General features: G+C 40.3%; 1 protein-coding gene across 1 annotated transcript in view; it reads right to left on the bottom strand.

Moving 5' to 3' along the window:
- The window catches only part of LOC139519290 (myb-like protein W), a 41,358-nt gene extending 25,224 nt beyond the window's left edge, over positions 1–16,134 (bottom strand). Inside the window, exon 1 of the mRNA XM_071311258.1 lies at positions 15,924–16,134. The gene's annotated coding sequence lies outside the window, so the exon portion shown is untranslated. The remainder of the gene's footprint in view (positions 1–15,923) is intronic.
- Positions 16,135–18,162: the final 2,028 nt, after the last annotated feature.

Here is an 18,162-nt window from a genome sequence, read left to right as displayed (position 1 = left end):
TTCAATCCCACTAGGTGTGGGAAAAAACTTTGCCGTAGGGAACTGTACAGAAAGACTGAAAAATGAGCCCATACCCATAACTGTATAGGTACCCCAGACTTTGGATGGCCAGTGAAGTCTTCAGGTGCACTTTCCCAACCAGGGATTGATACGAGTTGAAGATATGGATGACAGCTATCAATCTAACCACCTGCGGTCAAGAACTTTGCCGTACGGGGATGGGAGTAAAGCGACTGCTGCCACCACCCATAATGAACCAAAATGAGAAATTGAGTATGTTGTTGTCAGCTTCCGGTGCACTTTCCCACCCGGGCATTTTCATGAATAAAAGGGACTCGGACAAGCTTTCAATCCCACTAGGTGTGGGAAAAAACTTTGCCGTAGGGAACTGTACAGAAAGACTGAAAAATGAGCCCATACCCATAACTGTATAGGTACCCCAGACTTTGGATGGCCAGTGAAGTCTTCAGGTGCACTTTCCCAACCAGGGATTGATACGGGTTGAAGATATGGATGACAGCTATCAATCTAACAGCCTGCGGTCACGAACTTTGCCGTACGGGGATGGGAGTAAAGCGACTGCTGCCACCACCCATAATGAACCAAAATGAGAAATTGAGTATGTTGTTGTCAGCTTCCGGTGCACTTTCCCGCCCGGGCATTTTCATGAATAAAAGGGACTTGGACAAGCTTTCAATCCCACTAGGTGTGGGAAAAAACTTTGCCGTAGGGAACTGTACAGAAAGACTGAAAAATGAGCCCCTACCCATAACTGTATAGGTTCCTCAGACTTTGGATGGCCAGTGAAGTCTTCAGGTGCACTTTCCCAACCAGGGATTGATACGAGTTGAAGATATGGATGACAGCTATCAATCTAACCACCTGCGGTCAAGCACTTTGCCGTACGGGGATGGGAGTAAAGCGACTGCTGCCACCACCCATAATGAACCAAAATGAGAAATTGAGTATGTTGTTGTCAGCTTCCGGTGCACTTTCCCACCCGGGCATTTTCATGAATAAAAGGGACTCGGACAAGCTTTCAATCCCACTAGGTGTGGGAAAAAACTTTGCCGTAGGGAACTGTACAGAAAGACTGAAAAATGAGCCCATACCCATAACTGTATAGGTACCCCAGACTTTGGATGGCCAGTGAAGTCTTCAGGTGCACTTTCCCAACCAGGGATTGATACGGGTTGAAGATATGGATGACAGCTATCAATCTAACAGCCTGCGGTCACGAACTTTGCCGTACGGGGATGGGAGTAAAGCGACTGCTGCCACCACCCATAATGAACCAAAATGAGAAATTGAGTATGTTGTTGTCAGCTTCCGGTGCACTTTCCCGCCCGGGCATTTTCATGAATAAAAGGGACTTGGACAAGCTTTCAATCCCACTAGGTGTGGGAAAAAACTTTGCCGTAGGGAACTGTACAGAAAGACTGAAAAATGAGCCCATACCCATAACTGTATAGGTACCCCAGACTTTGGATGGCCAGTGAAGTCTTCAGGTGCACTTTCCCAACCAGGGATTGATACGAGTTGAAGATATGGATGACAGCTATCAATCTAACCACCTGCGGTCAAGAACTTTGCCGTACGGGGATGGGAGTAAAGCGACTGCTGCCACCACCCATAATGAACCAAAATGAGAAATTGAGTATGTTGTTGTCAGCTTCCGGTGCACTTTCCCACCCGGGCATTTTCATGAATAAAAGGGACTCGGACAAGCTTTCAATCCCACTAGGTGTGGGAAAAAACTTTGCCGTAGGGAACTGTACAGAAAGACTGAAAAATGAGCCCATACCCATAACTGTATAGGTACCCCAGACTTTGGATGGCCAGTGAAGTCTTCAGGTGCACTTTCCCAACCAGGGATTGATACGGGTTGAAGATATGGATGACAGCTATCAATCTAACAGCCTGCGGTCACGAACTTTGCCGTACGGGGATGGGAGTAAAGCGACTGCTGCCACCACCCATAATGAACCAAAATGAGAAATTGAGTATGTTGTTGTCAGCTTCCGGTGCACTTTCCCGCCCGGGCATTTTCATGAATAAAAGGGACTGGGACAAGCTTTCAATCCCACTAGGTGTGGGAAAAAACTTTGCCGTAGGGAACTGTACAGAAAGACTGAAAAATGAGCCCATACCCATAACTCTATAGGTACCCCAGACTTTGGATGGCCAGTGAAGTCTTCAGGTGCACTTTCCCAACCAGGGATTGATACGAGTTGAAGATATGGATGACAGCTATCAATCTAACCACCTGCGGTCAAGAACTTTGCCGTACGGGGATGGGAGTAAAGCGACTGCTGCCACCACCCATAATGAACCAAAATGAGAAATTGAGTATGTTGTTGTCAGCTTCCGGTGCACTTTCCCACCCGGGCATTTTCATGAATAAAAGGGACTCGGACAAGCTTTCAATCCCACTAGGTGTGGGAAAAAACTTTGCCGTAGGGAACTGTACAGAAAGACTGAAAAATGAGCCCATACCCATAACTGTATAGGTACCCCAGACTTTGGATGGCCAGTGAAGTCTTCAGGTGCACTTTCCCAACCAGGGATTGATACGAGTTGAAGATATGGATGACAGCTATCAATCTAACCACCTGCGGTCAAGAACTTTGCCGTACGGGGATGGGAGTAAAGCGACTACTGCCACCACCCATAATGAACCAAAATGAGAAATTGAGTATGTTGTTGTCAGCTTCCGGTGCACTTTCCCACCCGGGCATTTTCATGAATAAAAGGGACTGGGACAAGCTTTCAATCCCACTAGGTGTGGGAAAAAACTTTGCCGTAGGGAACTGTACAGAAAGACTGAAAAATGAGCCCATACCCATAACTGTATAGGTACCTCAGACTTTGGATGGCCAGTGAAGTCTTCAGGTGCACTTTCCCAACCAGGGATTGATACGAGTTGAAGATATGGATGACAGCTATCAATCTAACCACCTGCGGTCAAGAACTTTGCCGTACGGGGATGGGAGTAAAGCGACTGCTGCCACCACCCATAATGAACCAAAATGAGAAATTGAGTATGTTGTTGTCAGCTTCCGGTGCACTTTCCCACCCGGGCATTTTCATGAATAAAAGGGACTGGAACAAGCTTTCAATCCCACTAGGTGTGGGAAAAAACTTTGCCGTAGGGAACTGTACAGAAAGACTGAAAAATGAGCCCATACCCATAACTGTATAGGTACCCCAGACTTTGGATGGCCAGTGAAGTCTTCAGGTGCACTTTCCCAACCAGGGATTGATACGAGTTGAAGATATGGATGACAGCTATCAATCTAACCACCTGCGGTCAAGAACTTTGCCGTACGGGGATGGGAGTAAAGCGACTGCTGTTGTTGTCAGCTTCCGGTGCACTTTCCCACCCGGGCATTTTCATGAATAAAAGGGACTGGGACAAGCTTTCAATCCCACTAGGTGTGGGAAAAAACTTTGACGTAGGGAACTGTACAGGGTTGGAAAGTGTACCTGAAGACTTCACAGTCCATCCAAAGTCTGAGGTACCTATACAGTAATGGGTATGGGCTCATACTTTAACTCGTTCTGTACAGTTCCCTACGGCAAAGTTTTTACCCACACCTAGTGGGATTGAAAGCTTGTCCCAGACCCTTCTATTCATGAAAATGCCCGGGTGGGAAAGTGCACCAGACGCTGACAACCCCATACCCAATTTCTCATTTTTGTCCATTACGGGTGGTGGCAGCAGTGGGTTTACTGCCACCCTCCTACGGCAAAGTTCTTGACCGCAGGTGGTTAGATTGATAGCTTTTATCCATATCTTCAACTCGTATCGATTCCAGGGTGGGAAAGTGCACCTGAAGACTTCATTGTCCATCCAAAGTTTGAGGTACCTATACAGAAATGGGTAGGGGCTCATACTTTAACTCGTTCTGTACAGTTCCCTACGGCAAAGTTTTTACCCACACCTAGTGGGATTGAAAGCTTGTCCCAGACCCTTCTATTCATGAAAATGCCCGGGTGGGAAAGTGCACCAGACGCTGACAACCCCATACCCAATTTCTCATTTTTGTCCATTACGGGTGGTGGCAGCAGTGGGTTTACTGCCACCCTCCTACGGCAAAGTTCTTGACCGCAGGTGGTTAGATTGATAGCTTTTATCCATATCTTCAACTCGTATCGATTCCAGGGTGGGAAAGTGCACCTGAAGACTTCATTGTCCATCCAAAGTTTGAGGTACCTATACAGTAATGGGTAGGGGCTCATACTTTAACTCGTTCTGTACAGTTCCCTACGGCAAAGTTTTTACCCACACCTAGTGGGATTGAAAGCTTGTCCCAGACCCTTCTATTCATGAAAATGCCCGGGTGGGAAAGTGCACCAGACGCTGACAACCCCATACCCAATTTCTCATTTTTGTCCATTACGGGTGGTGGCAGCAGTGGGTTTACTGCCACCCTCCTACGGCAAAGTTCTTGACCGCAGGTGGTTAGATTGATAGCTTTTATCCATATCTTCAACTCGTATCGATTCCAGGGTGGGAAAGTGCACCTGAAGACTTCATTGTCCATCCAAAGTTTGAGGTACCTATACAGAAATGGGTAGGGGCTCATACTTTAACTCGTTCTGTACAGTTCCCTACGGCAAAGTTTTTACCCACACCTAGTGGGATTGAAAGCTTGTCCCAGACCCTTCTATTCATGAAAATGCCCGGGTGGGAAAGTGCACCAGACGCTGACAACCCCATACCCAATTTCTCATTTTTGTCCATTACGGGTGGTGGCAGCAGTGGGTTTACTGCCACCCTCCTACGGCAAAGTTCTTGACCGCAGGTGGTTAGATTGATAGCTTTTATCCATATCTTCAACTCGTATCGATTCCAGGGTGGGAAAGTGCACCTGAAGACTTCATTGTCCATCCAAAGTTTGAGGTACCTATACAGAAATGGGTAGGGGCTCATACTTTAACTCGTTCTGTACAGTTCCCTACGGCAAAGTTTTTACCCACACCTAGTGGGATTGAAAGCTTGTCCCAGACCCTTCTATTCATGAAAATGCCCGGGTGGGAAAGTGCACCAGACGCTGACAACCCCATACCCAATTTCTCATTTTTGTCCATTACGGGTGGTGGCAGCAGTGGGTTTACTGCCACCCTCCTACGGCAAAGTTCTTGACCGCAGGTGGTTAGATTGATAGCTTTTATCCATATCTTCAACTCGTATCGATTCCAGGGTGGGAAAGTGCACCTGAAGACTTCATTGTCCATCCAAAGTTTGAGGTACCTATACAGAAATGGGTAGGGGCTCATACTTTAACTCGTTCTGTACAGTTCCCTACGGCAAAGTTTTTACCCACACCTAGTGGGATTGAAAGCTTGTCCCAGACCCTTCTATTCATGAAAATGCCCGGGTGGGAAAGTGCACCAGACGCTGACAACCCCATACCCAATTTCTCATTTTTGTCCATTACGGGTGGTGGCAGCAGTGGGTTTACTGCCACCCTCCTACGGCAAAGTTCTTGACCGCAGGTGGTTAGATTGATAGCTTTTATCCATATCTTCAACTCGTATCGATTCCAGGGTGGGAAAGTGCACCTGAAGACTTCATTGTCCATCCAAAGTTTGAGGTACCTATACAGAAATGGGTAGGGGCTCATACTTTAACTCGTTCTGTACAGTTCCCTACGGCAAAGTTTTTACCCACACCTAGTGGGATTGAAAGCTTGTCCCAGACCCTTCTATTCATGAAAATGCCCGGGTGGGAAAGTGCACCAGACGCTGACAACCCCATACCCAATTTCTCATTTTTGTCCATTACGGGTGGTGGCAGCAGTGGGTTTACTGCCACCCTCCTACGGCAAAGTTCTTGACCGCAGGTGGTTAGATTGATAGCTTTTATCCATATCTTCAACTCGTATCGATTCCAGGGTGGGAAAGTGCACCTGAAGACTTCATTGTCCATCCAAAGTTTGAGGTACCTATACAGAAATGGGTAGGGGCTCATACTTTAACTCGTTCTGTACAGTTCCCTACGGCAAAGTTTTTACCCACACCTAGTGGGATTGAAAGCTTGTCCCAGACCCTTCTATTCATGAAAATGCCCGGGTGGGAAAGTGCACCAGACGCTGACAACCCCATACCCAATTTCTCATTTTTGTCCATTACGGGTGGTGGCAGCAGTGGGTTTACTGCCACCCTCCTACGGCAAAGTTCTTGACCGCAGGTGGTTAGATTGATAGCTTTTATCCATATCTTCAACTCGTATCGATTCCAGGGTGGGAAAGTGCACCTGAAGACTTCATTGTCCATCCAAAGTTTGAGGTACCTATACAGAAATGGGTAGGGGCTCATACTTTAACTCGTTCTGTACAGTTCCCTACGGCAAAGTTTTTACCCACACCTAGTGGGATTGAAAGCTTGTCCCAGACCCTTCTATTCATGAAAATGCCCGGGTGGGAAAGTGCACCAGACGCTGACAACCCCATACCCAATTTCTCATTTTTGTCCATTACGGGTGGTGGCAGCAGTGGGTTTACTGCCACCCTCCTACGGCAAAGTTCTTGACCGCAGGTGGTTAGATTGATAGCTTTTATCCATATCTTCAACTCGTATCGATTCCAGGGTGGGAAAGTGCACCTGAAGACTTCATTGTCCATCCAAAGTTTGAGGTACCTATACAGAAATGGGTAGGGGCTCATACTTTAACTCGTTCTGTACAGTTCCCTACGGCAAAGTTTTTACCCACACCTAGTGGGATTGAAAGCTTGTCCCAGACCCTTCTATTCATGAAAATGCCCGGGTGGGAAAGTGCACCAGACGCTGACAACCCCATACCCAATTTCTCATTTTTGTCCATTACGGGTGGTGGCAGCAGTGGGTTTACTGCCACCCTCCTACGGCAAAGTTCTTGACCGCAGGTGGTTAGATTGATAGCTTTTATCCATATCTTCAACTCGTATCGATTCCAGGGTGGGAAAGTGCACCTGAAGACTTCATTGTCCATCCAAAGTTTGAGGTACCTATACAGAAATGGGTAGGGGCTCATACTTTAACTCGTTCTGTACAGTTCCCTACGGCAAAGTTTTTACCCACACCTAGTGGGATTGAAAGCTTGTCCCAGACCCTTCTATTCATGAAAATGCCCGGGTGGGAAAGTGCACCAGACGCTGACAACCCCATACCCAATTTCTCATTTTTGTCCATTACGGGTGGTGGCAGCAGTGGGTTTACTGCCACCCTCCTACGGCAAAGTTCTTGACCGCAGGTGGTTAGATTGATAGCTTTTATCCATATCTTCAACTCGTATCGATTCCAGGGTGGGAAAGTGCACCTGAAGACTTCATTGTCCATCCAAAGTTTGAGGTACCTATACAGAAATGGGTAGGGGCTCATACTTTAACTCGTTCTGTACAGTTCCCTACGGCAAAGTTTTTACCCACACCTAGTGGGATTGAAAGCTTGTCCCAGACCCTTCTATTCATGAAAATGCCCGGGTGGGAAAGTGCACCAGACGCTGACAACCCCATACCCAATTTCTCATTTTTGTCCATTACGGGTGGTGGCAGCAGTGGGTTTACTGCCACCCTCCTACGGCAAAGTTCTTGACCGCAGGTGGTTAGATTGATAGCTTTTATCCATATCTTCAACTCGTATCGATTCCAGGGTGGGAAAGTGCACCTGAAGACTTCATTGTCCATCCAAAGTTTGAGGTACCTATACAGAAATGGGTAGGGGCTCATACTTTAACTCGTTCTGTACAGTTCCCTACGGCAAAGTTTTTACCCACACCTAGTGGGATTGAAAGCTTGTCCCAGACCCTTCTATTCATGAAAATGCCCGGGTGGGAAAGTGCACCAGACGCTGACAACCCCATACCCAATTTCTCATTTTTGTCCATTACGGGTGGTGGCAGCAGTGGGTTTACTGCCACCCTCCTACGGCAAAGTTCTTGACCGCAGGTGGTTAGATTGATAGCTTTTATCCATATCTTCAACTCGTATCGATTCCAGGGTGGGAAAGTGCACCTGAAGACTTCATTGTCCATCCAAAGTTTGAGGTACCTATACAGAAATGGGTAGGGGCTCATACTTTAACTCGTTCTGTACAGTTCCCTACGGCAAAGTTTTTACCCACACCTAGTGGGATTGAAAGCTTGTCCCAGACCCTTCTATTCATGAAAATGCCCGGGTGGGAAAGTGCACCAGACGCTGACAACCCCATACCCAATTTCTCATTTTTGTCCATTACGGGTGGTGGCAGCAGTGGGTTTACTGCCACCCTCCTACGGCAAAGTTCTTGACCGCAGGTGGTTAGATTGATAGCTTTTATCCATATCTTCAACTCGTATCGATTCCAGGGTGGGAAAGTGCACCTGAAGACTTCATTGTCCATCCAAAGTTTGAGGTACCTATACAGAAATGGGTAGGGGCTCATACTTTAACTCGTTCTGTACAGTTCCCTACGGCAAAGTTTTTACCCACACCTAGTGGGATTGAAAGCTTGTCCCAGACCCTTCTATTCATGAAAATGCCCGGGTGGGAAAGTGCACCAGACGCTGACAACCCCATACCCAATTTCTCATTTTTGTCCATTACGGGTGGTGGCAGCAGTGGGTTTACTGCCACCCTCCTACGGCAAAGTTCTTGACCGCAGGTGGTTAGATTGATAGCTTTTATCCATATCTTCAACTCGTATCGATTCCAGGGTGGGAAAGTGCACCTGAAGACTTCATTGTCCATCCAAAGTTTGAGGTACCTATACAGAAATGGGTAGGGGCTCATACTTTAACTCGTTCTGTACAGTTCCCTACGGCAAAGTTTTTACCCACACCTAGTGGGATTGAAAGCTTGTCCCAGACCCTTCTATTCATGAAAATGCCCGGGTGGGAAAGTGCACCAGACGCTGACAACCCCATACCCAATTTCTCATTTTTGTCCATTACGGGTGGTGGCAGCAGTGGGTTTACTGCCACCCTCCTACGGCAAAGTTCTTGACCGCAGGTGGTTAGATTGATAGCTTTTATCCATATCTTCAACTCGTATCGATTCCAGGGTGGGAAAGTGCACCTGAAGACTTCATTGTCCATCCAAAGTTTGAGGTACCTATACAGAAATGGGTAGGGGCTCATACTTTAACTCGTTCTGTACAGTTCCCTACGGCAAAGTTTTTACCCACACCTAGTGGGATTGAAAGCTTGTCCCAGACCCTTCTATTCATGAAAATGCCCGGGTGGGAAAGTGCACCAGACGCTGACAACCCCATACCCAATTTCTCATTTTTGTCCATTACGGGTGGTGGCAGCAGTGGGTTTACTGCCACCCTCCTACGGCAAAGTTCTTGACCGCAGGTGGTTAGATTGATAGCTTTTATCCATATCTTCAACTCGTATCGATTCCAGGGTGGGAAAGTGCACCTGAAGACTTCATTGTCCATCCAAAGTTTGAGGTACCTATACAGAAATGGGTAGGGGCTCATACTTTAACTCGTTCTGTACAGTTCCCTACGGCAAAGTTTTTACCCACACCTAGTGGGATTGAAAGCTTGTCCCAGACCCTTCTATTCATGAAAATGCCCGGGTGGGAAAGTGCACCAGACGCTGACAACCCCATACCCAATTTCTCATTTTTGTCCATTACGGGTGGTGGCAGCAGTGGGTTTACTGCCACCCTCCTACGGCAAAGTTCTTGACCGCAGGTGGTTAGATTGATAGCTTTTATCCATATCTTCAACTCGTATCGATTCCAGGGTGGGAAAGTGCACCTGAAGACTTCATTGTCCATCCAAAGTTTGAGGTACCTATACAGAAATGGGTAGGGGCTCATACTTTAACTCGTTCTGTACAGTTCCCTACGGCAAAGTTTTTACCCACACCTAGTGGGATTGAAAGCTTGTCCCAGACCCTTCTATTCATGAAAATGCCCGGGTGGGAAAGTGCACCAGACGCTGACAACCCCATACCCAATTTCTCATTTTTGTCCATTACGGGTGGTGGCAGCAGTGGGTTTACTGCCACCCTCCTACGGCAAAGTTCTTGACCGCAGGTGGTTAGATTGATAGCTTTTATCCATATCTTCAACTCGTATCGATTCCAGGGTGGGAAAGTGCACCTGAAGACTTCATTGTCCATCCAAAGTTTGAGGTACCTATACAGAAATGGGTAGGGGCTCATACTTTAACTCGTTCTGTACAGTTCCCTACGGCAAAGTTTTTACCCACACCTAGTGGGATTGAAAGCTTGTCCCAGACCCTTCTATTCATGAAAATGCCCGGGTGGGAAAGTGCACCAGACGCTGACAACCCCATACCCAATTTCTCATTTTTGTCCATTACGGGTGGTGGCAGCAGTGGGTTTACTGCCACCCTCCTACGGCAAAGTTCTTGACCGCAGGTGGTTAGATTGATAGCTTTTATCCATATCTTCAACTCGTATCGATTCCAGGGTGGGAAAGTGCACCTGAAGACTTCATTGTCCATCCAAAGTTTGAGGTACCTATACAGAAATGGGTAGGGGCTCATACTTTAACTCGTTCTGTACAGTTCCCTACGGCAAAGTTTTTACCCACACCTAGTGGGATTGAAAGCTTGTCCCAGACCCTTCTATTCATGAAAATGCCCGGGTGGGAAAGTGCACCAGACGCTGACAACCCCATACCCAATTTCTCATTTTTGTCCATTACGGGTGGTGGCAGCAGTGGGTTTACTGCCACCCTCCTACGGCAAAGTTCTTGACCGCAGGTGGTTAGATTGATAGCTTTTATCCATATCTTCAACTCGTATCGATTCCAGGGTGGGAAAGTGCACCTGAAGACTTCATTGTCCATCCAAAGTTTGAGGTACCTATACAGAAATGGGTAGGGGCTCATACTTTAACTCGTTCTGTACAGTTCCCTACGGCAAAGTTTTTACCCACACCTAGTGGGATTGAAAGCTTGTCCCAGACCCTTCTATTCATGAAAATGCCCGGGTGGGAAAGTGCACCAGAAATATTACATTAATTTCTGGACCTATGGCTGGTATAGCTATGAAAATACGGAAAGTCAAACAGAAAATAGCCCATTAAACATGTAAAAATAACATTGGTGTTTTTCTTAACCATCTTTGAAGGCTAAATTAGTAGTCAGCTGTCTGAAAATGAATTTTATTGCACAACAACTTTCATATATAAAAAATCCACAGGGGCCAAAATGCGAAACCAATCTCCTAACTGTGTATTGCTGTCTTCTGGTTCCCTAGAAATTCAGAATAAAAAACAGGTACTAAGCCAACTATACAACGGGGGAAATATGCCCTTTTTTATTAATTTGTTACTGATTATTATTCAACACGGGTCTTTCGTGATCCTAAGTGAATACGCTTTCATTTGATACCAAAATGAACTAAATATTATACTTATTGACAAAGATTTATAAATATGCATAATAACTATTTTGTTTGATATATGTACTACTTTGTATATTCTCTTGATTGGGCCGATATAGTAACTTATTATAAATGTAATAGGACTAGATTGTTTCCCTTTTCAGTTATCAATTATTTTCGACTGTTTTTTTTTTATTTGCTTATCATATTATATTTTCATTTTATTCATTCTAATTGATATTTAATAATTGAAGAAGACTGACATTCCAACTCATTTTTTTATTTGATGTTTGTTAAAATTTTGTAATTGTTATTTACTTTTGCTCACTATTTTTTAATAATAATTTAGATGAAATAATGACAATATTTCGATGACTCGGTTCAATACTGAATAGTTACCTGAAAGATTGAAGACGTATCTTTTAAAACTTAAAAGAAAATATTATAATTTTATTATAAAATGTATAAGTTGAATGATTGAATAAAGGTAAATAACAACAAGTTGATACACAAAATCAAAGATAATTATATATTTGAAACTTGCTCTTATCACATTTGAGAAGATAAGAAAGAATATTCACACAACATTAGTTTTTGTCATTAAATCAGAATTTTTTCTTGACAATGCATTGTGTAATTGATAAAAAAAAAACCCGAATAATTTATCTTAAAAGAATATATTGAATAAGGAATAATGTATAAAATGTTATCTGTTAGACAACTTATTACTCTTTTGTCTTTATCGGTCACTTTATTAATAACATGCTACGTATAATGTCTGAATAAAGGTTGAAACGGAAAAAAAAAATTAATATTTTATCTTCACAGGAGGAACAGTAAAGTTGACCTTATACAGTATAAAACATTATATATAACTATTCTGTATGAATACTTGTTTGATGCAAGATGTATGAGAAATATTTTTGAGAAACACTTTTTAAAGAACAACATTGTTGTACTAGAAACCGAAGGATTCATAACATTTATTTTCTAATTTTCGGGTTGATTATTTATGTCCTTGTGATATTTTTGAGTAATATGTAATAGATCTGTTGTATATAAATGTTGAAGTAAAGATACAAAAAATGCATCTGGCTGAACGTAGTTTAAATGTTTTGACTTGCATTGAATACATTGTGTTTTTTCTTTCTTATTATATTTTTATCTGTTTTACTGCTTTCCGTATTATCTGAAGTGCCTTGGACTATACCAATTATACTGTTTCGAGAACCACTCCCCTCAAACCTAAATGGTTTTGAGTAAATACTAGATATTTCTCAGTTCCTTGTTCACTTAAACATTTTATTTATCTCACCGTAAGTTGACATTTGAACGGCTGTACTTAGATTTTTTTATTCTGTTTTACAATACTTACGAATATGTTCCGAACCATATATATATTTGGACCATATGCGTGCGGTCATGACCATATGCGTATACTCATATGGTATGATCGTACGCCGCGTATGATTGGACCATAATAGTATTATACTCGTTTTATTATCAACTGGCCGGACCATATAAGGTATTTGGACCATAAAGGTTTTTTTTTTAAAATATCTAATCTGGAAATAGTTAAAACAAAAATCTCGATTTGAAATAAATGTATAATACCATGTAATATAAAGTCTTCAAAAACTGAATAACTAATTTAGAAGATTAGCCTCCAGCAAGCAAGTACGCTACTCATGTTTATTTGCTGGAATCCAAAATAAAATTAAAACAAAATTAATAGGTGTTTCCTTTGCAATGTTTCCTTTTCAAAGTATATTAAGTATGTATTTTTTCTATCAATAGCGATACCTCACGTATTAAATATTTAATTTAGTAGAACGTTGTAGTATAATGTCATTTTGTGATTTTCAGACATATCTCAAAATGGTTCTGCTATGTGTTTATGCTCAGTGTTAACTTAAGTGGTCGATAGAATTGGTCGCTAGCTTGATTGGTCGCTAGAATTGGTCGCTAGCTTGAGTCTGGTATATTAACTGTTGGTATACTGTTCCCAGGTTTCATCTAAATATACATCAATACACACAGAAATACCCATCCGCGCAATTGAAGCTCTCATAATGATAGTGTTTAGCTGAACTTGAGTACCGCTGAAAAAGTCCAAACGAGTTAGGACTTGGAAATTTAATGTGAATATTAATGTAGATCCGAGATATGAAAATAAGAAGATGTTGCATAATTGCCAATGAGACGAATCTCTTCTAGGGACGAAATGACATAAAAATTAACAGCTACAGCTCACCATATGGTCATCAACAACGGACAAAGCCCGTACCGCATGTATAGTCAGCTATAAAAGACAAATGAAAAACAATTCAAACGAGAAAACTAACGATCTGATTTATGTACAAATAAAGAACAAAAAACAGATACGATAGACAGCCACAAACGACAACCACATGCTGCTGACTTGTGACAGGCAGATATAGAATGTGGCGGGGTTAAACTAGTTTGAAGACACCAACCCTCCCCTACTCAATGAGCTAATAACCCAAAGACAGTATTACAATATTTATTATTTGTTCACCTTCCAGCAAAATATTTGACTTCAAAATTACTGACGTTGTATTTCAATGTATGCTGAGTTAACATTAGTACCTATATTTTTTTTAGTAAAACTCACTCTTTCGTTCAATATCTTATAATGATATTGCACGTTACATTTACAATGGATAATGAAATTTAACAAATGTAAGCTTGTGTGAAAAATTGAAATAAATATTTCCTTTTATATTAACGTAGATGTCAGAAATATAATTATATAGTAAATCCAATTCAATTCCTACCTACTAATATATGTTGTAACTCACTAATTGACTTCTGATTCCTTCATCACAAAAGTAATTTTTCTATCACCTTTCAATTGATTTCCATTTAAAAATCAGAGTACCTTCTCGTTCATGTACCTTCTTAATCCTTTATCATATTTTTCCAGTTTTTTTCTTACATTTCTATTTATTTTCACTACTTAAAAATTTCGCGTTCAGGTGTTGAGTTATTGTACAACCAGTAATTAAAGATGATTACTAAAACATTAAACTCTCCAACGGACATTTAATAGCACAATGGTCTTCCATTTAAATTCCGATTGGGCCTTGCATATTATTAACCAATTTCGGAGCAATTTATTAATATGATAGCAATGTTAATTTCCTATCTTTAAAGATAGAAAAACATAGCTTTTTAACGCTATTAATTTTGAACTTTTGTCACCAAGTGTATAATAATCAAACCCATTAATTTTGAGAACAACTTTCAGATTACTTTTAAGTAGACAATTTCGTGATCTTACGTAGCAAATATTATGGTGATATATTATGATTTGATAATACTAAATGTCTAACTAATGGAACAAGAGGTCAATAGTTGGAAAATTCAAAAGAAGTTCAAACTATTAGTTTAATATAAACGTAAATGTATGACCAAGGGTTAAGTATACAATATTCTTTAATATAGTTCAAGCATGTAAAAGTTCCAAAATTTCAAGCAAGTGAAAAATTGACTTCTCTTTCTGCAAATTCATTTTACCGTCGTCAAAAGAGGGTAATCAGACACATTTTAATTTTTCTAACCTTTTGTTTGACCTGCAAGGAAAATTAAAATTGGAAAGCCCTTTATCAAATGACAAAAGCAACCCTCAAACACTTCAAACGAGCGGCAATGATCTGTAATATCTGCGACAGGTATTTCCATATTTAGAATATGCTGGACCATTTGCTATACTGCATGGGATAGACAGGGGCTGGCAATTATTTGACCCCGGAAGTTTAAGAAGTAACCATGTTGTTCTTCTTCGCATTCTTGCTTGAGTAAATTTCACAATTGAGCTTAGGGTGTAACTCTGTTAGGGAGTTGCATAGCAAAAAACAAGCTATATACAGTTAAGAAGGTGTGGTATTCGTGTCAATGAGCCTTTTGCATGCTACTACTGAAGAATGAGAAGGTAACGATAGGAAAATTGAAATCAACGTCTTTATCATAGATCTAATTGTCAGTTGTTTACATAAGGAGAAGAAAAAAGATTCATATATGAAACGGAATTTCTTGTCCCTGTGTTATCCTTAATTTCTAACTCTCAGGTAAGTGTGAGATGAAAGGAATACAAAAAAAATTTGAATGAATCTTAACAATCAATATATCAGAGAAAAACGTTTTTGTAACATTAGCTCTATGTTTGAAAATCTGAGTTCAGAACGAGTATTAATCAATACAGTGTTCATGGTAAAAATAAAGGTAAATGTTACCCCCTTTCAGGAGAAAACACTAAGAAAAATGATCGTATATAGAATCGTCTTTATCTTTATAAGTGATAATATGCTCCACAACTTTTTAATTCCATTTAAGATAATATTTTTAATATGATATTGTTTTTATACAATTTACATATCTCTATGCAAATAAAATAAAAATTACGTTCTACTTATTATAATAGATGTTGTGCTATATATTTTTTCATAACTTTTCTAATATTAATTTTATGAAATCAAACACATTGCTTATGTTTATGTATTATACTAGTATATATTAATATTTAAGACTGAAAAAACTGTTCATTACAAAATATCTTAAGATAGACCTACCTTTTCAGTGATTGTACTATATCATAGCTTCCGAGATGTTTGTGAATTTTCTACAGATGAATTATGATCCCTTTAAGTTATGAGTATATTAGTATTCATTGTCACACGTAGAAATATGTTCATTTATTCTTAAAAAAATCCTACTATTTCTTTCACAATTGAAGATGCAAAAAAAAACCTGTTTTTTTCAATAGCCTTTATCTCATAGAGAAGAATTAATGTGGATTTTAAAACCTATGTTTGTGCCTGTTTTCACACATTTTGTAATTGTTTTGAATTAGAGACAAAGATTCAACTAAAACCATAAGTTCTATTTAAAGACCTCGAATGTGAAAATATTTTTTAAGCTACATTGTATAATATTCATTCATTTAAAGTGTGAATTACTGTAATTGTACTTTTTGCCTTGAATTAATGAATGTATGTAAATGAAATTACATAACTATCCTAAGCTTTTCAAACAGAACAATTAAAACTGAATATTTAAGCAAATATTTAAATTATACGAAAGGACACACCCTTTAACTACAAATGTACACGTTCATCATTAAGATAAATTTACAAAAAAACTTTAAGAAAGCCTCATTAGTCTGTAGATTTTGTTGAACGATATATTACTGTTCTTGTAAAAATCCTTGTCATTTGCATCAAGGAGTCTATATCATGACCCTCTCACTGTGCCCAACACAAGGCTATGGACTGGACGAAGCTGCGTACTTATACATCCCTCATAGCCAAACGTACAAACCTTTCTTGGCATGCATGGGTTTTAAACAAGAATGGGAGAAATGCAGATAAAAATATTAGAAGATGCGACATGATAGCCAACGAGATTATGTTATTTGTATTTCCCAGTCAATCTTTTGTGGTCAGTCATAGAAGAGATTCTGAAGAATTTGTAGACTATTTACAACTTAGTTGTATGCGTTGGTATCATGTTTCATCAATGTTCATTATTTATAAACAATTTGTTTCTCTTGAAAATTTAACAATTCAATCTATAAAAAATGAATATTAATTTTGTGTAATCTAGAATTGATATTAAAAATAAACAATTAAGGAAGATCCAAGTTTGTGTATCCTACCTCTTGTCTTTCGAAAGCTGTGTAGTTGTGATGAAATATTGTCTCTTACTTATTCCTATCATATTGGTGCTTATCATGATATAACAATATTTATATTAAGTCTTAATAAAAGTAAGTAGTCCCTACCTACTATTAAACAATATATAATACTAACAAAATTTACATTGGTTAGAAAGTCGACTAGATTTTAAACCGACAAAGTATTTGCTTTAATAAATATTTGAAGGACTTTTCTTATGTAAAATAATATTTTGAACTAAAAGTTAACCTGTCTTTCTGAACTCCATTAAAATCCTCGATTGTGTATAAATATTCAGAGAAAAATATATCATATATCTAAAAACAATAAAGAAAACCAATAATGTATCATGCTGTGATGCTATGGGTCATGAACGTCGACGAAACAAAGAAGAGATTCAGTTTTTTTTTTTAAACATAAAGCAACCGAAACTTAATAATGATATTTAGGAGAATACATATTCAATAGGGCGAAAAAGCGGAATCGTGAAGTCGAAAACGAGAATCAGATTTGGAAACGCGAAATCAGTTTCTCGTTTTTGCGTTTTCGACTTCTCGTTTTTGACTTTTCGCACGCTCGCGATTTCGCGTTTTTGCCTTTTTGCGTTTTTACGATATGCATGTTATTATAACATAACATTTTAGATATAACTGGAGACAAGACTTCAAAGTATAAGTCATTCAAATGATTGTCATATAAATTTCATATCTGTGACGTATTTTAAATTTTTTCATAAACTAGAAAATTAGTCGTTTTTGCCTTCGTGTTTTCCCGTTTTCGAGTTAGTGATTTCGCGTTTTCGCGTTTTCGTCCTATAGAATATGAAAGTCGAAAACGCGAAATGGCCTTAACCGGCCATCATAGAATATGGAACTACTACAGTTATCTACTGGTCCCATAGTGAATTTTATTTTCAAAAAACACACGCCTTATTCGCACGCAGATCGGTATCTTAGGTTTTGCACAATGAAAGAGGAGTAACTTTACTCGTGAAACATCAATTGCCGATGATATCCAGTCTGTAGCCAGTACTGGCATTCCTTAAGGTGTGACCGAGGCTTTAACTATGTATTCTGTCTGTAATTTTCAATAGATATACCATGTGATTTGAGTGCCAATGAGTCAACTCTCTAGA

Source organism: Mytilus edulis, chromosome 4 (genome assembly GCF_963676685.1).
Source record: "Mytilus edulis chromosome 4, xbMytEdul2.2, whole genome shotgun sequence".
Lineage (NCBI taxonomy): Eukaryota > Metazoa > Mollusca > Bivalvia > Mytilida > Mytilidae > Mytilus > Mytilus edulis.
This window is presented reverse-complemented; position numbering and strand designations above follow the sequence as displayed.